A 23,985-nucleotide genomic window follows, 5' to 3' on the forward strand; every position below is an offset into this window, starting at 1 on the left:
CTAGAGGTACTGGAAAACAATCCATTGAGCTTCTAAATGCAGCTCATGAGCCCTTGCCTGCTTCCACGTCAGCCTCTGATGAACAAGTTTCCTATGCAAGCAGGAGCTTTGTGAATGTTTCCTTCTCCACAGGTCTTGTTTATTCATCTGGACTTTCAGAGAAAAGAGTAGGCGACACTCTTAGCTTAAGCCTGGCTGTTGGGACCCAGCAGGGTATTCACCTGGAAGAGTTCAGTATCCTTCCCAAAAAGTTTAATTGCCTACACCAAGGTGCCCAGAGTATGCTGGAAGAAATTGTCCCAACATACTGTAGATATGTGTGCTCACCTGACTGCGGGTACTTGATATGTGACATCACCCAGTCCACAGATACTCCATCCCTTTGTCTTCCCTCAGTTGGGGGGGGGGGGGGAGGGCATGAACACAGAGAGGAGAGCCCCTGCTCTGTTCCTGCAGCTCCCAGGTCTCTCCTCTTTCATTTCCTGTCCTCTCTACTTCCCTCTACTATCCTCACTCACTTTCTCTCTTTCCCCAAAAGAAATCCCTTACCTATGACAATGCTTTCCAGTTTACAAGGTAATTTTACAGTTGCCCCTAACACATGGGCTTGCAAGTTCAGAGAAAGGAGTCTGTGTTTGAATCCATCTCAGGCACTCACTGATTACGTGCCCTTGGGAAAGGCTGGCTAACTTCTTCAAGATAGGTCAGATAAGAATACCCAACTTCAAAGAATTGTTGGGAAGATAAAATGATCCAATGTATGAGAACATTTTCCACTGTGACTAGCGTGGAGAGAGTACTCATTAAGTAACAGCTATTTGTATCAGAGTTAGGAACTAATGGCACCATTTTACATAAGAGAAATGTGAGGCATAGAGGGAGGGTGACATTGCCAAAGCCATCCAGTTATTAGGACACAGAACTAGACTTTGAATCCAGAGCACTCAACCTCCTGGACACTTTTTTACCAACCCAAGAAATGTATTTCTCAGTAATACACAGAACGATTCTATGAGATTTGCTTTATTTTCTGGCTCTGGAGGCCAAGACCTGATATGATATGATTCCCACCATCCTACAGTGGCCAGGAAATTGTGGTCTGACTTGGACAATCTATAGCTTTACACAGGGATATATGTACATATGTATATATGCATACATTTATGTGTATATATGTATAGTAAACTATAAATGTCTTTTGTCCAAAAATATTATAGATAGGTTAGGGATGGAAAATCTGCAGTGACATTCAGGGAACGTTCAAGAATAAAGCAGAGGCCATCCAATGACACAAGAGGAGAAAACACATTCAGCTTCCAACTTTGCTACAGCAATGCTGATTCAGTGTTTTCACCTCTTCAAAGAAATATTTGCAGTACCTCTTATATTTAACAAGCTAGATTGTGCTTAGTGTTTTATAAATACAAAGTAAGAATACAATGTTTTTAAAAGCAAGAACACACAATAAAACCACATAGTGCTGAGAAAGCATCATAATTTGGTACAATATATTTGATGTATAAGAAAAGAACTTTCCTGGGCACAGTTTGGATGGTTATTATCTTAGAACTCGAGAAAATACACATTAAATATAAGACATTATCAAATATAATCATGTCAAGAAATCAGAAAACTTTACTAGATCCTAAATAAACACTTGTAAATGAAATCTACTTTTTATTACAACCTGCTTGCAAACTGGATGGGCAATTTTTTTCAGATTAAAATCTGTAGCATTTTAGAAATGCATTTTATTAATACTAGAGCCATTGGAAAACCCTCAGAATGTTGGGGTGTAGGGTACAAGTAATTTCCTTCATCCTCTGGAGCAGCTCCAGGAGTTCTTCAACCTGGGTGTCCTTATACTCTGACTTCCCAAAGTTGCCCTGGCTTGTTACTGGAAGGATAGGAAAACCCGGGAAATGCAAAGGCATTTTCATGGAATCACTGTAAAAATGAGTCATTTTGCCCACAGTAGCATTTTATTGCCTATAATAAATATACTTTCAGTATTTAGTATTAAAGATACTTCTCTTTAAAAAGAAATTAAGACTTTATATTGCTTTAGGTTCGTAGCAAAATTAAAGGAAAGGTATAGAGATTTTCCCACACACCCTCTACTCCCATGCGTGCATATCCTCCCCCATTATCAACCTCTCCCACCCCAGAGTGGTACATTTGTCATAATCAATGAATCTACAATGACACATCATTATCACCTAAAGCCCACAGTTTACATTACAGTTCACTCTGGGTGTTATACATTCTATGGGTTTTGACAAACGTATGTGTTCTGCCTCCCCCTCCCCAACCCCTGGCAACCACTGACAGTTTTATGGTCTCCATAACCTAGCCTTTTCCAGAATGTCATATAATTGGAATTATATTTAATCACAAACAGTGCAAATAATATGGAAGTAGGATATAATGCATAAACTCTCAGAGTTTTAGGGTCTAAGACCCAAATCATGTTATAGAAGAAAGCTCCAAGAAGATGGGTTTAAATCTTGGCCCTACCACTTACAGAGTCATGTGCTTTTGCACAAAACATTTATCCTTCATGAGCATTTGTTTCCTCAATTATGATATAGGAATAATAATGTATACCTCAAATGTGCTTTGGGGAATGGGCAAGATAACGTGCCAAAAAAAACTCCTGCATGGGGCTAGACATACAATAAGAGCTCTGCAATTGTTGGTTGAGTCTGAATATGAATTAAACCTGAAGCTAGACATATCCAGTCCTCAAAAGTCAACTATACGTGGCTTCTAAGTCTTTTGCTGCCCCCACCCCACCCCAAATCCCTGGAGAAGAATTCAGAGAATCGTGAGTTTTCAATCCATCAGACTGATCTTTCCTTCAGAAAATCTCAAAATTCTTAGACACCACTTTACTCTCAGAAAGAATCACACGTTTTCTTTGAAAGTGCCAGTTTTCAAAGAGGAGGGGGTTTTATTTGTTTATTTTATTTTGTTTTGAGGTGGACAATCTTTATTAACTGAAATTTTATGTTGAAGCGCAACAATCTCTATAAAATCAGTAGAATCTGTAAGTATTTAATGGGGAAGGTGTGTGAGTTTGGAACAGGGGAGGGTCTGGCCTTGAGCCAGCTGCCTTCTCTCCAACAACCTCTTCCACAACCTCCAAACCCCCAGAAAACTCCCAGAAATCCCTGGGACAGTTTGAAAATTTCTGTTCTCCAGAGACAAATAAGACTTCTCATTCCAAGGTAGGAAAGCTGCCAGGAATATCTGGCTACAAAAATCAATTTAAAATCCAAGAAGGCCACCATCTATGGAGAAGTCACAACTAAACAGAGATCTACCCTCTCGTTTCATTTCAAATTCTTGTGATCTTTAAGACTATTTTGGGTCAGTTAGTTAATAAAGGCTTAAGGTGGGATTCATTTTAACCTAACTTATGAACCCATCCCTAGTATTAGTTTGGTAGTGAATGAGACAAATGCAAATGACATGGGGTATTTCTGATTTGGGCATAAGAGAGCAAAACTGCAAGATTCAGTATTCCGCAGGTTTAAAATCATCTAATGCTTAGCACATAGTTGCAGACATCTTCCAAAAAAAATATAAAGATAGATACAATCCATTTGGGTCTAAATTGAGCAAAGCAGGCATAGTGATACGAGAGTATTATAGACGAGGCCTTGCCCTGGTGTCAAGTTTACTTTAATCTCCCAAGCGGAAGGAATAAAGAAAGTACTGTGCTTTAATTTGGGGGCTATTTATACACCTTAGTAATTACAGATGTGAAAGCAATGTCTTTGTAAGAAAGTTCTGGCTAAAACCATAGTTGTAAGGATCTGGATAATAGCTTTCCAGTAGCTATTTGTATTTCTCTCCAGATTGACTATCAGTGGTATCTTAACAGAAATGTGTCCCACACAGCTAAATCTAAGATTATTATATTTCAGAAAAGAGAAAGACTCTCTTTATTTGGTTGGAAACAGACAGAAAGTTATCTGTATTAATTCTCTGTAGCCACAAAGATTTTCCCCAATACCACACTTAACAGTTAAACCATTTTAACTATTGAGTGGAAGTGACCATATAGCACTTTGCAAGTTAAGCTCTTGTCTTAAATAATACATATTACTATTATCACTCATAAATTCATTTCCATGCAAACCCTATTTATAAAAGGCACGTGTTAATAATACACAAGCTGCACTACTTCCTACGGAGAGTTGTATCCATTAATAGAGCTTGCTTCAATCTCTTAGAAAATGGGCCTTTTTAAACCAGTGAGCAGCTTCTAATCCAGTAAATTCAAATCTATCTGTATTTATTACACTCTGCTCTTTTTTTGCCCTTTTCCATCTTAAACTTTAAAGAGGTTTACTTAGTCCTAGACTCTGTGTTTGCTCTTGGAGCGATGCAAGAAAAATTTCCTGAAAGAATCATGTTTTCCTCGTTGTGAACCACGGAGAAACAGAATGTGTGGGGCTGTGAGACACTGAGGAGGCTAGCTTGGAAACACAACCTGCTGCTCAGCCTTATGGCTGAAGATCTGAAAGTGCCAATATTCTAGTCTGAACGGGGAGCTGAGTTTCATAAATATCCACGCTGTTGTGTGATTAGCCACAGAAAGAAGAAACTGTGAGTCACTGAAATGCAAGCAAATTAAAACAAACAAACAAAACCCAGAAAAAAACAAAACTGTGATTCATTGCAGTATTCAGGGATAAAATGCTGTGTCATTGCCAGTGGCCACAGATTACACTCCAATGCTAGCTGGAAAGCTCAGTATTTCCTAAGCCAGGGCGCAGATTCAAGATGGAAACCTGAGCATATGTGTCATGTATTCGTCCTTGTCTTGTGTCCTATTGAAATGGGAGAAAAGCGATTCGTTTTTTATTGAAACTATCACAATGTTGGCAAGAAAGGAATCAAGCAGAAGAACAGAAAGTCCAAGGGAACCAGGAAGACAGAAAGCAAATATGATCAAATGAACAAAGGGAACAGGGTAGGGAAAACAGCACTTCAAAACTACAGTGCTCCATGAAACCTCAAGATTTAGGTCAACTAAGACAAAAAGCAGGAACGGAACCTGGAGCTCATCGAGGTAATTAACAAAGAGCTGAATGCCAGTTGAGCCAAATAGCCCCTTCCAATTTCTGGAGTTAAAAGGACTGACATTTGTTGAGGACTTAAAAAAACCAGGTACTCATTGAATCTTTACAACAACTCTCTGAAGCAGGTATTATTATTATCCTTATTTGTTAAATAAAGAAACTTAGGCACAGAGAAGTTGAGCAACTTACTTACAGTCACTTGGCTATTAAGTGATAGTATCCAAACCCAGGAACAGTTTGGCTCCAGAAAAGATGTTTCTAATAGCCATCTGTAGTATACTGCCATAGAAGGCCAGCTGAAAACTGCACCTTTACGAAATTGAGGAGCTTCAAATTCAGGATGGCAGACTGAACACCAGCTGTTAGCCTTACCTTTCCAGACCATCCCCAGAAATAATAGCCACAAAAAATTTTTAGTATTCATTTCTACAATGAAAAGCAAGGAACACCTTCATAGGACCAGAAACTTTGAGGACTCATGAAAGACAGAAGTCAAAGGGATCAAAGAGAGAAACCGCAAACCAAAACACTTGCAAAAAAGGACTAAAGAGAAAAGAGGAAGGAGGCCTAGGGTGTTTGAAGCCCAGACTTGGCAGTTACTGGGGAGAGAAATAAGCGTGGGGGCAGCTGAGGCAACAAGCGCCCCACCCTGCCCTCAGGCTGTGCTGCTGAGCCATAAAAATGCTGGCCCGGGAAAACTAGGACTGCAGCACTTGGGTCCTGGACACAGGACAAAGCCCTGGGTAAAAGGAGGAAAAACTGGTATCCACTGTCCTCTGGATATAAGCATGTCTACCTGTCCTCCAGTCACCCACCCTCTCCCAAAGGCAGGCTTCATGGACAGGCTAACAGGGAGGCTCCAATCTGAAGAAGAATGCAACAGCACGAGGCACCAGTATTTGATGTAGCACATCATCAAGCCTAACAAACAGAAGCACCGTACCCTGAGGAAGCAGAGCAAACAGAATACACCTTTAGGATAGGAGAAAAATAACGTCCTCAAAGTCAAAACAGTGAATATGACAGTAAATCAAGTGTAGGTCTTAACAACTAGAAATTTTATCCCTTAAATCAAAAAATAAACTCAATAGCTATGCTAAATAGCAAAATGGACAATTAAAAGCAAATTAATGAGCTAGATGATCAGAATGAGGAATTCTTCCACAACTCAAGAGACTGAATGCACAACAAAAAAAAGTTAAGAGGCTCAGAGGTTAGACCCAGATGTTTCAATATTTATCTAATTATAATCTCAGAAAGGAGATTATATAGTATGGAAGTGAAGAAATATTCAAGGCAATAATGGAAGACAATTTTCAACAACTGAAGACAGGTATCTCCAAGATGGGAGGACCCACTAAGTGCCAAACAGAATTAATAAAAAAAGACACATTGTAGTGTATACTCAGAACTCCAAAGATAGAGACAAAAATCTCAATTGTTTCACAGAGGAAAAATATCCTGATTCTAAATAAAGAAACAAGTATCACACTGACACAGGCCTTCTCTTCATCCACAGTACATGCAAAAATATCTTCTTGGGGCCATCTCTTAAAAATTCATATGGGAGGAGTCACCTGGATGACTCAGTTGGTTAAGCATCCAACTCTTGATTTTGGCTCAGGTCATGATCTCAGGGTCATGAGATGGAGCCCCGTGTCAGGCTCGGCACTGGGCATGCAGCTTGCTTGAGATTCTCTCTGTCCCTCTGCCCCTCCCCACCACTCCTACTCACTCTCTCTCTTTCAAAAAAAAAAAAAAAAATTCATGTGGGAAAATTAACCTAGGATTATATGTCCAGCAAATTATCACTCAAGAGTGAATCAAAACAAAGACATCTTTGAACATACAAGGAATCAGAATTTTTTTAATACTATATAACATATTAAACATAATGATATAAATAAAATAATACGTCAAGCATATAAGTATTTCTGAAAATCTGGAACTAAAATCTCAGATACTCTCAACATGGGAAGTAGCTGGAAGGAAGCAAAGTAGGAAATATAAGCATTCTAAAGTTCTTATCTTTTTTGGAGAAATTATATAGATACTGACTTTAAAATACTGCTAGAAAAATGTTCGTTGCTATTACATTTTTAAGACCAACCACCAGAAATTAGAAATATAATGTAAAGACTGTAAAATTTCCAAACCTTAGGATGGAGGTAGAATGCAACAGAAAAATGATCTACCCAAGAAAGAGCAAATAGAGGGAAAAAGGTTTTTAATGAATGGACACTAGAAAACAAAAAAGATAACATGTAGAATAAATCCTAGCATATCACTAATTGTAATAAATATGAATGAGTTAAAAATCCTTAAAATAAAAAAATATTAATGAGGGTAAAAAGAACATGAAGAAAAATTATAACAACAAAATTTTGGGGAGCTGGAAACAGAAAGATAAATGGTTCTTGATTTAGGGTGCCTGAACTATACGGAATCTCTTGACTAGAGTAAATGAGATACAGCTGGGGGAAGAGTTACCATACAAAAAATGGAGAAGTAAGTGAAAGTCTAGGTAGGTATTTATTGAATCTTGAGACCCAATGCCCAATTCCCATCTGGATCCCAAAATGTTTTCAGTGATGTGTTTTCCCTTCAGACAGAACACCAGGAGAGTCTTCCCTGAGAAATAAGACAACCCAAAAGAACAGACCAAAGGATACTGACATCAGGAATTCCCCAATTTAAACTGCCTAGTCAATATCCCTGCTGGAAAACCGATGGTCAATAGCCCCAACTATGCTCACAAAGCTTCCCATCAGCTTTTTAGTGCCCCATTCTTAAATGAACATAGAACCAAGGATCTACATACATATATATATATCATAATAAGAAAGATCAAAGCTATATCCAGAATAAAGAAAGTTGGAGGAGACAGTCTGTTTTAAAGAAAACTTTGAAAAATACTATCTTTAATATTCTAAGAGAAATAAAAGACAATATTATAGCTTATAAAATAAGATTAGGATGCTTTTAATAAGAAGCATGCAGAGCAAAAACATCCTTAAAATTAGATACGTGAAGGATAAATATTAAAACACTGGGAACAAAGAGAAAAATCCTAAAAACTTTCAGAAGCTAAAAATTGGTGGTGTGCACATTAAAAAAAAAAAAAGAATCAAAATTGTAGCAGACTTCTCAATGTCAAAACTGGAAACTTGAAGAAAATGGAACACTGCCTTCAAAAACTCTGAGGGAAATGGAATCCAATACAGAATTTATTTAAATCCAGTTAATCATTAGTCAAATATGAGGGTAGAAGAAAGATGTTTTCAGAAATGTAACATGTCAAAACTTATATCCCATGCACTGTTTCTAAGAAAGCTGCAGGAAGAGGCATTCCTCCAAACTGAGCAAATCAAATAAGAAAGAAAATGTGAGATTCTGGAACAGGGCATTCAACCCAAATGCAGTGAGGAAATTCCCAAAATGATGGTGAAAGGAGACCCAGGATGATAGCTATGCAATAAGCCTGGAAAGAAACAGGTCCAAATTATAAAAATTCAGAAATTTCCAGTGAGAATTCTCCAAAAAAGACAAAATTGCTCACATACCACATGTGCTCAAATATACATATCAAAAGAATATTTAAGAATTAGCAGAAAGTGTGGGTATAAATCAATTATAAATATGTTTTTTTTTACTTACATTAAAAAAAGCTTTCCAAGACGATGGCGTTCTTGCAAACATGGTGAATGTTCCTAAAACTCGCCAGACTTTCTGCAAGAAGTATGGCAAGCGCCAACCCCACAAAGTGACACAGTACAGGAAAGGCAAAGATTCTCTTTATGCCCAGGGAAAGTGGCATTATGACAGGAAGCAGGATGGCAGACTAAGCCAATTTTCTGGAAAAAGACTAAAACTACAAAGAAGATCGTGCTGAGGCTTGAATGTGTCCAGCCCAGCTGCAGATCTGAGAGAATGCTGGCTATTAAGAGATGCAAGCTTTTTGAACTGGAAGGAGATAAGAAGAGAAAGGGCCAACTGATCCAGGTCTAAGCTTCATATTTTGCTATATCATGAAGACAATAAATAAAAAATCACAAAAAAGAAATGAATGACTGTAGGGAAAGCAAAAAGATGTGCAAGATAGCTGTGAATAAAGTTTACATGGTCATAATCATAAAAAAAATTTTAATATTGACCTAATCAAAATTCTAAGTTCATCAGAAAGGTGGGTGGAATGGAAGACTGCTTGGGGGAACTGATAAAAGAACGATATATCTTCAATTTCCACTATAGAAGATCAATAGATAATGCCCAAAACTTAAAAAAAAAAAAGAAAGAAAGAAAAAGAAAGAAAACAACCAAAAGTGACCGTAAGACATGTTATTTAATAAGCTTTTTTAGAGCGATTTGATTCAATCATCAAATAGCAACAACGACTTGGAATCATGAACTACTTTGCTAAAACAAGACTCTCACCTACCTACAAAGACATGAGAACAAAACTGGCAATAGGCTTCTTATCAACAACACTGAATTCTAGAATACCAAACTGCACACCTTCCAAGGCCCAAGGAAAAATAATTTTCAAGCTGGAATTTTATACCTATCTGAATTATCAAATATTGTAAGAACAAAATAAAATATTTTCAGTTCTGTATGGATTTGAAAAGTTAACATTCATGCATCCCATACAAAAACTATTTATCTAGAAAAAACTTAAGCAAAACAGAAAAGGAATGCAAGAAAGAATATGAAATGAGATACAAAGAACCACGGAAACTGAGTATTACCTACAAGAAGACAAGAAAACTCAAGATGCAAATCCATGTTCTTTGGCAAGTGGGATATATTTTTTCACAGTAGGCAGAGTTCAGAGACACAGTATTTTAGTTCTATAACTGTGTTATTTTTATTTTGGTTTAAATTTTTAGAAACAATCTGCAGACAAATCAGGGAATGCTGAATTACAGAAATTATATTGTAAATAGTTATAGACTTTGGCCATGAAAAATAAGAAGAAATAAGCACAGGAAATTGAAGGGATTGTGGTTAAGGAACTATAAGTATAAATTTCCTCATCTTTCACAGTGAAGAATTAAAAGGTGCCACCTAAATTGTGAATCGTGGATCATAAATATTTTATTTAAATTATAAAGGAAAGCCCCAGAAGATATAAAATAAACGCAGTTTAAAGTACCAGTACTCCCTTTGAGAAATGGAATTAGGAGTAGGGAGAGACAACAACTATTATTTTCATTTTATATATTTTTTCCTTTTTATTTGAATACTTTTACTATGCTGCTATGTGTCCCCCAAAATTTATGTTGAAATCCTAGTCCCTACAGGTGATGGTAAAAAGTGGGGCCTTTGGGAGGTGATAGGTCATCAGGGTAGAACCCTCATGGGTGGGATCTGTGCTCTTATAAAAAGATCCCCTTAGGCTCCCAAACCCCTTCCACCACATGAGGACACAGCAAGAAGAGGCAACCGGAAGAGGGACCTCACTTGATCATATTGGCACCCAGTCCTCAGACTTCCAGCCCCCAGAACTGTGAGAAATATACTTCTGTTGTTTGTACGTTACCCAGTCTGTGGTGTTTTGTTACAGCAGCCTGATCTATGCCTACATAAAACTTTCATTTTTATAAAAGGCTAGCTTAAAATGAGAAAAATAAAATGAGGGTGGGCCCTCACCAATAAGGAATGGGTATTACCATCCGATAGATGGTAATGTATCCATGCAGGAATCCTGGTGGACACTGGAGGACACATGCTGGCAAGACAGAAGGTGAACTCAAGGCCCTCACAGAATAATGTCTACAGTTGTTCATTGAAATGGTTTTTATTCACTGATTCAGTCAATATTAAACAAGGGACCAATACGAGCTTGAACTGTGTTAAGCACTAGGCACACACTGGAGAATAACGGTTCTTCAGGAGCTCACAATCTGGAGGAGAAGATAATAAATAAATAAACATAGAAATAAGCATATAGTTCCATTAGGACTTCTGGACAGAGACTGAGTCCTAAGAAAAAGCCTTTAGGTTGCAGAAAACAAATATGTAACATGATCAGTTTTATGTTAAAATATTATATGAATATAAAAGTACGCATTATGGACGTAGGTTTATGCATACCTTAGAAAGAGGATTGAAAAGTTGTACACCAAAAGGTCAGAATCAGGAGCAGCAGGTGAAGGAAATGAAAGATTTCCATTTTTACTTCCTGCATTTGTTTCAGACAAGTATTAATTTTATAATTTTTATAATTTAAAAATTAAAAATAACACAAATTTATAGTAAAACGAATGAAAACTAGTCAAGAGAATGGATAATGGAGCAAATGCTATTCATCACTTCTGGAAGAAAAAAGTTAAAACAATTTCCCCATGGATAGTTGTTAGCACTATATTCCTATAAAAAGGAAGAATGCCATTATTTATTATAATTTATTAATTATATTTATTATTAATGAATATATTAGCAAGCCCTTCGCCAAAGATACTTTCTAGAGTGTTAATTTATAGTCCTTTAAAAAATATTGAATTATCCAAGCATTCATTCTCACTTCTGTATCATAGGCCTCTTATGTTTTAATTAAGATAATTTTTTTTAGCTCAACTACAGCTCAGTATTTTGCAAGTCTTTAAAATCTAATAACTCAATCCACTTATACTCAACAAATTTTTGACAAGAGTCTGGGTGACGGGACCTTTGCTAGGACCTAAGAGACACAAAAATGAGTAAGACAGAAAAGCAGCTCCCAGGAAGTTCACAGGGCAGTCTCAGTGTCTATATAAGGATCTCACCCATCCCTTGAGAGCCATAGAAATCTTTTGCAGCTAGCCTGTGGTTCTCATCTTCTCATTTCTTTAGTTATTAGGCTCTTTTTCAAGGTAGCCAGGAGTTGTGTGGCCCTTTTGGTTAATAGCCCCTGGTTTGAAATGGGACACTGAGGCATTAAACATGGTTTCAGTATCTGATACTGTGCTCTTTTCTTGTGTGTGATACCAACAACCAAAATTCGAGGGATGCTGTGCCCAGAACCTGACTGTAACCCCCCTGGTGTGTGCCAATGGTAAAGCTGTAGCGGCTGCACTCCCAGCTGGATTTGTACCTGCACCAGCTCTGTGTGGGGGGAGTATTGGCTCTACCTCCGGAAGGCTGCATTTTGCATTGATTTGAATTTAGCTGCAGGTCTCTATCATAAAGTGACCAAAAGCGGGTTTAATTGCTCTTTCATGGTTTACTATCGCCAGAGACCAAAAACAGCCAGCAGCCCCAGTGTTTGCATCTTTTTATGACACTTTCTACTGTTCATTAGTTTATACACTCACATGCCCATCCTCGCCTCTGGTATGTGAGTTCTGTGAGGGCAGGAGACATGTCTCATTGTTTTGTGTCTCCTCAGTTCTGCATAAAATGTCTAGAAATAAAATTTTGATTGGTAAATGTTTAATGACCTTTTTTTAAATATCACTTAGTGGCAGTGTACCCTCTTGTTTCCATACACTTTCACCCCCATTTCCAAAGGTGCTGAATCTCTGACTCACCATTTGAAGGGCACTGATGAGAATCGGGCACTAATCACAGGAGAAACATGTATTGATTCCTTTCTATGTTCCAGACCATGTACTAAGTGTGTGTATTTATTTACACATTGTACACATTTACCTTTATAACAATCCCTTGGTCAGGATCCACTGCATCACCACTGCACACATGTAGAGTCAAGGCCTAGCAGTGAGGCACCCCACGTCAAGGCACAGCTCATCAAGGGCAGACACAGGATTTGAACTTACACCCTTCTGCCTTTTGGGCCTAAGCATTTAACCACCACATTCCACTAAAGGTGGCTTTCCCGAGACTGTGAGAGAAAATGGTAAAGAAGCATATTAATCTCAGGAAGTGGTAGAGACAGGTAGGGCAGTTTAGAAAGGCATGGCTCTGACTGGAATGCTGATCTTGGGGTTGGGTACAAGCTAATTCCAGTGACATGGAATTCTTTTGCTTCAATAATAATGTACTTGACAAGTCATTGCATTATGTTTTTCAGGAAGCATGTAGTCACTTGTCATTTATTTACAACATGAGAATAATTACAACTCATTTTATAATTTGTACAAATATGCATAATGAACCATTTATGATAGTTAGACCTGTGATTAGGACATATACTTATAGCACAACGGTTTTGGGTTTTGTTGTTTTTTTTTTTTTTCTCCACAAGGGTTGATAGAATTAATCTTCTCTCTCTCTATTTTTTTTCCAAAAGGCCTTTTTAAAAAATCCCAGTGTTTAATTATAGTATTAGCCTTTCTTTTTAACCTTTTTAGTAAACTGCTCTCTCCTTGCCATGGAAGTGTTTTTAAAGCCTTGGCATCAGAAAGGCCTGGGTTTACATCTCGGTCTGCCAGTCTTTAGTTGTGCAACATTGGACATGTTACTTAATCTCCCTAAGCTTCAGATATCTACATGAAAAGCAAGAAAAAGGAGTCCTAACTTGCCGAGTTTTTTGAGAAGAGACAAAGTATATGAAGCGCCGAGCACGGAGTTTGGAACCTAGTAACTGTGGTGATGATGATGGTGATGATGATGATGATGATGATGATGACGATGACGACGACGACAGCAACCTTTACTGAGTGCTTACTATTTGCTAGGCACTTTTCTGAGCATCTTATATGAATAAACTCATTGATTCCATACAAAATAGCAAGCTGTAGTCACTGTACTAGCAGTGCTCAGTTTGAGGACAATATGCCCATGCCACTATTTCTCCACTGGAATCACAGTGATGGTAGGTCTTAAAACTCACTGTAGGGGCACCTGGGTGGCTCAGTCAGTTAAGCGTCTGCCTTCAACAGATCATGATCTCAGGGTCCTGGGATCGAGTCCCATGTTGGGCTCTCTGCTCAGCAGGGAGCCTGCTTCTCCTTCTCCCTCTCCTTTGTGTGTGTGCTCACCCTTGCTCTCTCTCTAGCTCTCACTCTCTCTCAAATAAATAAATAAAATCTTGGGGGAAAAAAAAACCTCACTGTAGGTCCTTGGTATTCACCCAAATGAGTCGAAAACCTCTGTTCACACAAAAACCTGCACACAAAGGTTTAAAGCATCTTTGTTCATAATTGCCAAAACTTACAAGCAACCAAGGTGTCCAACAAGTGAATGGATAAACTGGTACATTCATCCAATGCATATTTTTCATTAATAAAAAAATGAATGATAGAGCCACAAAAAGATCAAAGCAGAAATGCATGTTGCTAAGTGAAAGAAGCCAATCTGAAAGGCAACGTACTGTATGATTCCAACCATATGACACTCTAGAAAATGCAAAACTATGGAAAAAGATCAATGGTTGCCAAAGGTTCAGGAGGGAGGGAGCAAGCAATAGGTGGAGCACGAGGGATTTTTAAGGCAGTGAAACTAGTCTGTAAGGATACTGTAATGATAGAGACACGTCATTACACATTTGTCAAAACCCATTGAATATACAAAGAGTGACCATAATGCAAATTTTTTGAATACTAATGTATCAATATTAAGATTGCATTATCAACTGTAATAAATGTACCATATTAATGCAGGATGTTAATAGGAGAAATTATGTGTTTGGGGATGAGGAGTGTACTTTCTGTACTTTCTGATCAATTTTTCTTTAAACCTCAAATTGCTCTAAAAACTAAAGTCTGTTAATTTTTTTTTTAAAGATTTTATTTATTTACTTGACAGAGATAGAGACAGCCAGCGAGAGAGGGAACACAAGCAGGGGGAGTGGGAGAGGAAGAAGCAGGCTCCTAGCAGAGGACCCTGATGTGGGGCTCGATCCCATAACGGCGGGATCACGCCCTGAGCCAAAGGCAGACGCTTAACCGCTGTGCCACCCAGGCGCCCCTAAAGTCTGTTAATTTGTAAAAACATACCAGATTGTATGCTTCAAAATATATTATAGAGTTCTTTCATAGAGTTAATTAATCAAGATAGTTTTCCCTGCCCACAAAAAAAAGGTATTTTTCCCCTGAAAAAGAAGTCATTGTAAAAAACTAAAAATTGAAAATAGTCTTACTTAAATAAGATTAAATGTATTTGGGTTCATTACTGTGTATTACTGCTTATTTTTCATACATACACCAAAAAAAAGGAAAGAAAGAAAAGTTTTCAGAGACTAAATAGAGGGAACCCACCCTGAGTGCCCCCCTCATGTAGGCTGAATAAGTTCAGACACAGGGGAGTCCCCAAGTCGGTGATTCCTAAAGCAGAGTCCGTGCAGCAACACACGGAACTTACTAGAAAGACAGATTGTTGGTCTGCCCAGACCTGCTGAGTCAGGGGCAGGACCTAGCAGTCTGTTTTTACCAGCCCTCCAGGGGAGCCAGATGCTTGCTGAAGATCCGTAGCTACTGCCCAGTCACTGGGTCTCTACTTTCCTTTTTTTTTTTTTTTTTTTTTTTTTAAGATTTTATTTTTAAGTAATCTGCACACCCAATGTGGGGCTTGAACTCACAACCCCGAGACTAAAAGTCACACGCTCTACCGGCAGAGCCATTTTTTAGCAGACACATAAATTCACAAGTGAACGATTCCCATGTCTGATGACGGAGCCCCAGCATGAGACCAGCACTAGGGCGAGGTAAGGGGGGTGCGAAAACACGCAAAAAAAACTCCGCCACGAACAAAATACCAAACTTTTCGATACAGACGGGATCGGTGTGACTGGCTTTCCCTGTGGCCTCAGGCTGCCCACGGATGCACTGTGTCCAGCATGGGGGCTCGGGCCGGGCGCCCTGAGGCCAGCTCCTGCCCTTTGTCCTGACGGAAGTACACGCCCGGGGTCACCGTCCTCCTTCAGTCACTGCCTCCATTAAACAGTGGGACTGACTGAATGGAAAATGGGAGCATTTCTAAACGGAAATGCAGAATTTCTGTTCTCAAGACACCATTTGTGTGGGAAGACTGAGTTTACACACAGAACTAGAGCAGAGAACCCGCCCCTAGTAGCGCCACGCGCAAGCTACACTAGTGCTAGGTGTGTCAATTCTGAGGACTCACCCGGGACAAGAGAACTGAGCTCCGTGAGGCTCCTTGGTCGCTGCCAGGCCGGGCGCCGGGGTGGCTCAGCCGGCTGAGCACCTGCCTTGGGCTCGGGTCGAGACCCCAGGGTCGAGCCGCACGTGGTCGGGCTCCCCGCTCGGCAGGGCGTCCGCTTCTCCCTCTGCCTCCGCCGCTCCCCTCCGCTCGTGCTCGCCCTCTCTCCAATAAATACATCTTAAACAAACAAACAACCCGCCCTGGGGACGGCACAGGCCCCAACACACGGCGGCCGCGCCCGTCGTCCTCCCGGGAGCCGCGCTCCGACGGTCTGCAGAGCGGGCACGGGGCAGAGAAGCCGCAGAACCCGCCCCGGCCGGAAGAGGAAGTGGAAGTCTGCGCAGTGCGGAAACGCGACATTCTGCTGAGCTCCTCGAGGAACAAGGGAAACTGAGGAAACGAGGTACAGCAGGTGCCCGGGGAAGGGGCAAAGGGGCAGAAAGGGGGGGGTGCGAGAGCTTGTGACTGCGAGCGTTGCTCAGCCAGAGCCTTCCCTGCATTCTGGAAGCTGAGGAGCTGGAGGTCCGGAATCGAGCTAGAAGCGGCAAACAAAAGGAACAAAAGACATTAAAACGGAATTAAATGGTCATTTTAAAAATTTCAAGGGGGGGCTCCTGGGTAGCGCAGTGGTTAAGCGTCTGTCTTCGGCTCAGGGCGTGATCCTGGCAGTCCGGGATCGAGCCCCACATCAGGCTCCTCCGCTGGGAGCCTGCTTCTTCCTCTCCCACTCCCCCTGCTCGGGTTCCCTTTCTCACTGGCTGTCTCTCTGCCAAATTAATAAATAAAATCTTTTAAAAAAATAAAAATAAATAAATAAAAATTTCAAGTGAAGGAACCTTCAGCGCGATTCAAACTCATCAACTGAATTCGTGAGGAGGGACTTCCAGAGCAGTTATTATTGTACTTTTTAAAGAAGCGTGCTGAGTTTGGGGGCACTGACCAATTTCTGGACACCTGAGTCCTTCTGAATGGAGACACTTAGCATCGCTGTGGGACTCTGTCCCCCGGGTGATTCTGGCAGGGCTGGACTTTGCAAACTGTTTTCTTTTTGGAGAAACGTATTTGTCTTTCTCGGTAATTGTTGCCGAAGACCTGCCGCTGAGACCCAGCAGCGGCTGCAGGAGGCAGGACAGGACAAGGCTCAGCGGGTTACGGAACTAAGGGCTGCAGCTCCAGCTGAGACAGCAGATAGAGGGGCAACAGACTGGCCGACGTAAAGTTCCGCTTTAACCTGTTGCTAAGAAGGAAATTGCCAGCAGACAGCAGGGTCAAGTAAAAGTGGAACAGCACTGTCATTGCTTTTTGAAACAGAGAGGAGAGGAGCTCCTCAGGGTTATCCGCACAACGTGTAAGAACTAGGATTCTGCAGGATCCATTGCTCAGGGTCAGCCATTAGGCCTCTGAACAGAGCCCAGAAGCCTATGATCTCTATTGGGATCAGGACCTATCACCTCTGTCTAGCAAGTTATCACACCAGAGCCATCACTCAGACCAGAAGTAGGAGAGAATGGGGAGCCCCCCACAATGCACGGACTCTGTGGAACAGGAGAGTGCCATGGACTTGTTCTGGCAACCTGCTGCTCGCTGTCCCTCTCCACCTCATGCTGGTGAACTGTGGGCTGCCTTCGTCAGAATAGTCTTCAAAGAGGAGGCTAACACAGGCTGACTGGGTCCAGGAGAAGAGGCCACTGGCCAGAGCTGAAGCATAGCCCAGCTCTGGATCTAAGGAGTTGTTGACCTTGGGACTCTACCCAGGGAGGGAAAAAAAGCAAGTTTTGAGAGAGACTTCTACCAGCCTAGAGGCCATGCCAACTTCAGGGCGGAAGGGAAGGAAAGAAATTCAAGTTGAGATCCTCCAGGGTGTGTCAATAGGTTACATAATGATTTTCCTAAAATTAAAAAAAAAATTATCTGTTTATATATGCCTTGTTTCTCTTTTAGAGTTAAGTACTCCTCTCCTGTAAAAATACTAACTTGTCTTTGATAAATTGGGAGTGAATGATTTTTGTCACTACTTAAAAGCGAGGCCAAACAGTGCAGATCTTTGCATGATAGAGCAGAGAGTTTTTGAAGATTCTTGAATTACCCAGTGACGTGACAAAATCAGTCTTCAAGGAGAAATCTGAGCAGCCATGTACAGGATGCATTAGCAGAGCAGACTGAAGACAGAAGCCTAGTATTGCTGCAGTGGAAATGATTTAAGAGCTAAAATAACAATTGCTAGGACTTGAGGGTAATAGTAGAAAGGGACAAATCTAAGAAGGAATTGTTCAGAGCTGCGCATAGGGAAAACAATGAAGGAGAGATGGCTCCATGTCTTCTGAGGGGGGCGGCTAAAAAATGTGGGGGCTCTTGATGGCCATGAGGAAAGGAAGCTGAAGTGACTGAGAGGGCAGATCATGAATCATGTCAAAGTGAGACTTTAGGAGAAGCAGAACACCCATCTTTTATGGGCAACTAGAGATGTGGTGATGGAGAGAGAGTGAGAGGTCAAATAAAATTTGGGAAAGAAAATGGAAGGTGGAAGCTATGTGTACGAAGGTAAATAAAAGATCCAAGGGTACAATAGTAATAATAATAGCAACAAGAGTAATTACAGCTTCTGTGACTTATTGAAAGGCTACTGTTTTCTAGCCACCGTACCAGCAATGTCCCCTGTTTCATCTCTAGACAGCATGAAATAGATTTGATGGCTTCTATTACAGATGGGAGATTGACGCTCCTCAAGGTTAAGGGACTTGCCTAAGGCGACCCACTGAAGGACTGGGACTAGATTTCCAGTCTGATACTCCTAATTCAGTCTCTTTCCACAGGCAAGTCCTTTCATGTGTGTGGTGGGTCAGTCTCTTTGTCACACAACACTGGAGGTGGAATTATGAAAATAGGGATAGCATGGAGATACCCTTGGAGTAACTTTAATGGAAGTAACTTTAATGGGATATCGGGGTATTAACACTGGTTGGGCCCAAGAGAGGCACAGCTCTGGTATAGAAAGAAGCCAAGAAATTTGTAATGTCCTCCTACAATGATAAAAAAAATCAGTAAAGAAAGCATTTCCCCCTTGTCCTAAACCTGACACAACACAAAGATAGAACTTTGAAACATAATTTGGTTTTGCAACATTTAATTACCTCCCCCACTGATGCAAAGGGAAAAATGAGATCCAGACAACAGCTTTCAAGTGAAGCAGAAGTTCCAGTAGGGAGTTAAGCAGAGAGAACCGAGATGCTTTATAGCTTCATTAATAAACTCCCAGAACATTATACATACCCACCTTCCCTTATAAGCCCCCACGTCCATGTCTCCTCCCTTTGGCCCCATACATTCCAAAAGTGAATGTAAGCAACTTTTATTCTATTTTCCTAGGATTGGCTAAAATAATTATAGATAAGTTTTGAGGTCAAGTGATAAGATCCTAAAATCAGCGCCATTTAACAAGCACTTACTAATCAGTTCATATGTTCTAGTCTCGGTAGACACGGGATACATTAGACATTTCCTGCCTTCCAGAAACTCTCCATCTTTACATAGACAACCATAAATCATGGTATGTGATGAAGGCTATTAGAGAAGTATGAAATGAGAATTCTGGGCATAAAAAAAGAATGAAAATCCTGGTGTAAGGATTTACATTACACCTAGAAAAGCCAGACAGAAACTCATCAGGAGATAATGTTTGTTCTGGGCCTTCAAAGGTGAGTAAAATTTTTCCAAGGGCCTCAAAGACAAATAAGAAAGATGGAGTATTTTAATTGGGGTGGAAATGGAGGCTACAGTAATTGGCCAGCCTACAACGGCCCCAAAGGGAAACACCCCACAGCCTAATGGACAATGTATAAAGGAACCTAAAGGATATCTATCTTCTTTCAGGCCTGATATTGAACACAGGCCCATCAATTGGGAGATCAGCAGCAGAAGCCAAGACAGCAGGGAGCATCTGAAGTCTGAGGGTCAGCAGAACCATGGTTCCAGGTCTCTCTCTTTGGCCTGAGAACCCAAGCCTGGGAGAGACTTTGGCAAAGGCTCAGCCATGGGCTCAAGACAGAGTACATACAGTCCCTTTCAGTGTTTGAGTACTTAAAGAAGTTGAGGTCCAGAGAGAATGGTCCTGGCCATTCCCTTGATAAGCAGACTGCCAATGCCTAGACTTCAATCCAGAAACATCCTATACCAGGTCTGGGACAATAAGATTAATCTGAGACCCTATCCAGCCAGCATGAACTAGTTGCAATTCTTTTTAATATTTCCCCAAACTACCACTACAGTGATTTACGGCAGATAAGTATTCAACATATATTTTCTGAACAACTACCTGAATATGTTTTTATGCTACATTAAACTTGTTTTGCTTCCATTTCCTAAAGGACTACAAGCTACATTATCATTGTCATCCATCATCATCATAATCATGTTACTAGCTTCCAATTATGGTGGGTTTACCATGTGCCAGATGCAATGCTGGATGCCGGGGATCACTAATCCTCATAACACTTCTACAAGGCAGATACTATTAGCCACACTTTACAGATGGAGAAAGTCAACTTCAGAGGAATCGCCAGTCTTGCCCAAACTCACATATAGCTAACAAGTGGAAAAACAGTGAGACATCAACACCATGTTTTACGCAGTATGAAAACAACCCACCTCAACTGTAAATAAGCAAATGTTTAAAATTTGGTCAATTACAAGGGCACAAAAGTTATTCTGTTCAGTTGGTTTTGTGAGAATGTAACAGGTAAGTGACGTCTTCAAAGGTTTTATTAACTTTATATATACAGAAAAGCATACGGTTTGATGAATTTTCACCAGCTGACAAAACTGATTTTTCCCATTTCAGTCTGAGATATTAGAGTTCCATGAATATAACACAAAAATCACATTTTCTTTGTCCATTATAGCCATCTTACAAATAAGAGGGGGGATATCAGTTTCCAATTTACAGACATGTATGATTTTATTCTAAAATTTACAAACAGAACTCTGGCACCGTATCTCAGATGTCTTGTCCACTTTCCTACCCTTCACACGTTAACACTTTTAATTAATGTGTGCAATCAGCTCCTTCACCAAGAGCTTCTAGACTGACTCGAAGACATTTTTACTTGACTACATGCAGGTTATCCTTCCCAAAGAAACATCTCAATTCTCCCCACAGTCTCCTAAGGAAACTCAACTCCCCCGAACTCAGTTGTGAGTGCTTCAGAAGTAGGAGATCTGCTGGCCCCTGAGAAGCCCCATTTATTCTCATCACACAAAACTGCAAAATGTAGCAAGGAAATTACACCAGACTAGCAAAGAACCTCGCAACATTCCTTTTCAAAAGTGTTCCTGTCTGTCAGGGCATATGAATGATTATGCTACACCCCCGATTGCTAAATCTGCCCCCTCTCATGGAGGTGCCAGCTGCTGCCTGTTCAGCAGCAACAGCTCTGTCACTTTTACTTTGCATCCTAATTAAGAAGACATCAAGAGACACAAGTACCAGAAGGATTGTGCTATCTGTCATACTGTCCTCCAGATGTTCTAATGATGCCTTTGAATTTGGACGGAGGAGACACACAGAAAGAACTCTGGTGCCATGAAACCTTTCTGTGTCTACTTGTTGAAGAAAGACAATTAACGACCAACAGCTGCTAATGGGAACCTTTAGCTGGAAAACTTGCTAGGAAGAGCACTTACTAGCTCTCAGAGGAATTCATACTGATAAACACCTTAGTTATGCTCCTTATTTTTGTTCTAAAATGCACAATTCATCCTTCCTAAATCAGTTTCCTTCAATTACTAAGAGAGCTCATTAAGATAAGAAAGATTTATCACCAGTTAAAACACACACACACACACACACACACACACATTCTGTGAGCTCAGGGAACCCTACAGTAGGAATCATTTCCCTGAAATGTTTTTGAAACTTCCCAAGTATTTGACTGGTAACTTCTGGTACTGTACTATAGGGGAATTGCAAACAGAGTTTTGAATCCTGAAGCCATGTTTTAGGAACTTCCATGTCGGACATATCACTAAATTACTTTTTAAAAGATGCTATGCTTAGAATACTGTACCACACCTCTACAACCCTATCTAGAGGCAATCAGTACAAGCTCTTGCTTTGGATATATGTGGCTTATGGGGGGCAGGGAGGGTTTAAAGAGAAGAAGAGAGAGAGAGAAATTCTTAAATTATCATTTTGGCAGTGGGCCTTGGCTTTGGGGTGGCCAGACTTTATTATAACGATAGTGTATGAGTGTTCTTATTTGCTCTAAAGTGTGGGGTGAAATTGAAAGGTAAGCTTCCTGTGAGGAGAATGATCTTGAGCAAATCCCAATCAGTGTTGATCTCATTCCCTGAAGGGAGAGAAAGACTAATTAATAAAATAGTCTTTTAAATAGAAACTCTGACAATTCTGTCCAATTTCACTATCCTAACAACCTCTTTCTCCACCCCCAAAGAAAAATGAACAACTCTTCCTAATCTTCATATATACTGTGCTATGCAATCAGGAAATAATTAATTTGGAGCTCTTCATCAGTAATGGGATGAAGTTCTTTAATGAACAGCCTCCCTTTAACTCAATGATGAGACAACTATTCCTGAAATATTGGTATAAAACTATACCAGGGAAAAGAAAAAGAAGCAATTTTTTAGAAACCAGGTCAAATCTTGAATGAGGTACAGTTGGTTGCTTGTCATTTTTGACACTGAAGGAATGAAATGCTAAAAGAGTATTGAAATTTTTAAAAATATATCTAAATATTATTTTTGTTAAATTAATAGTCACATTTCTATGCATCTTCTCAGTCATGACACTGTATTAAATTACACAGAGTTATACAAGTATGAAAGAGGACTTTCCTTCAAGAAAATCAGCAGCTAAGTTACATTTTCTCAACAGCAGCTCTATTGACATTTTGGGCTAGACAATTCTTTGTGTGAAGGCTGTCCCGTGCATTGTGGAATGTGAAATGGCATCCCTGGCCTCTACTCAGCTTCTACCACCACCTCTTGCCCCTGTTATAACAATCAAAAACATTTCAGACATTGAGGACATTCAGACAATTGTCCCCTGAAAACGAAATCACCACTAGTTGAGAACTAATTGGATCTACAGCTCAAAAATCTTTAAATACATGGTTTTCATAAGAAGGATACAATGATAGATTGAATAATAGCTCAGCATCAAGAGAGGTATCTAAATAGCTAGACAATTGGGTGATCTAGTGGTTACGAGTCCGTTGCTTTAGGTTTACATCCTGGCTCTACTTTTCACTAACATGGGCAACCTACCTGTATCTTCTAAGCCTCAGTCTCTCCTCTACAAAATAGGGATAATAACAGAATATACACATAGGGTTGTCTTGAAGATGAGACAAAATAAAGCACAGAAAAACCTGGAATGATTTGCATCAACTACCATTACCACAGGTGGCCATCAACCTTTTGTTGGGTAGACTAGACCTATAAACATTTATCCATCCATCATTCGTATCAACATTAACAAGTACAAAATAGATTTGAGTGAGTAGTAGTGCTAATGGAAATGTAAGCTTTTATTTTGCATTTGTAGAATGTTACTTACATTTTAAGTAATATGTTTTATACCAAATATATCATGTTTAATCTCATGAGTTTTTCCTTTAGAGGAAAAGGGCACACACTGACCCAGAAATAATTAGTCCAGAATGATCAAAATTGAAGACATATCTTAGAATACTTACTGAATTTCAAAAATAAGCCCAAAATGTTGGTACTAGCCAGGCAAAAATATCAAGCAATAGATAGGAAGAGAGAAAAAAAATAAAGTTGACCTCTTTTTCCATAGAGTCCAATGCCAAAACCCAGTAAATCA

At 39.9% G+C, this 23,985-nt stretch overlaps 1 protein-coding gene and 1 pseudogene across 2 annotated transcripts in view; one reads left to right on the plus strand and one right to left on the minus strand.

Moving 5' to 3' along the window:
* The window catches only part of UBE3D (ubiquitin protein ligase E3D), a 367,577-nt gene that overhangs the window by 124,080 nt on the left and 219,512 nt on the right, over positions 1–23,985 (minus strand). The gene's annotated exons all lie outside the window — the stretch shown is intronic.
* On the plus strand, positions 8,791–9,101 carry LOC123001475 (60S ribosomal protein L36a-like; annotated as a pseudogene).

The sequence above is a fragment of the Ursus arctos genome, unplaced genomic scaffold (assembly GCF_023065955.2).
Source record: "Ursus arctos isolate Adak ecotype North America unplaced genomic scaffold, UrsArc2.0 scaffold_29, whole genome shotgun sequence".
In the NCBI taxonomy this organism is placed as follows: Eukaryota; Metazoa; Chordata; class Mammalia; order Carnivora; family Ursidae; genus Ursus; species Ursus arctos.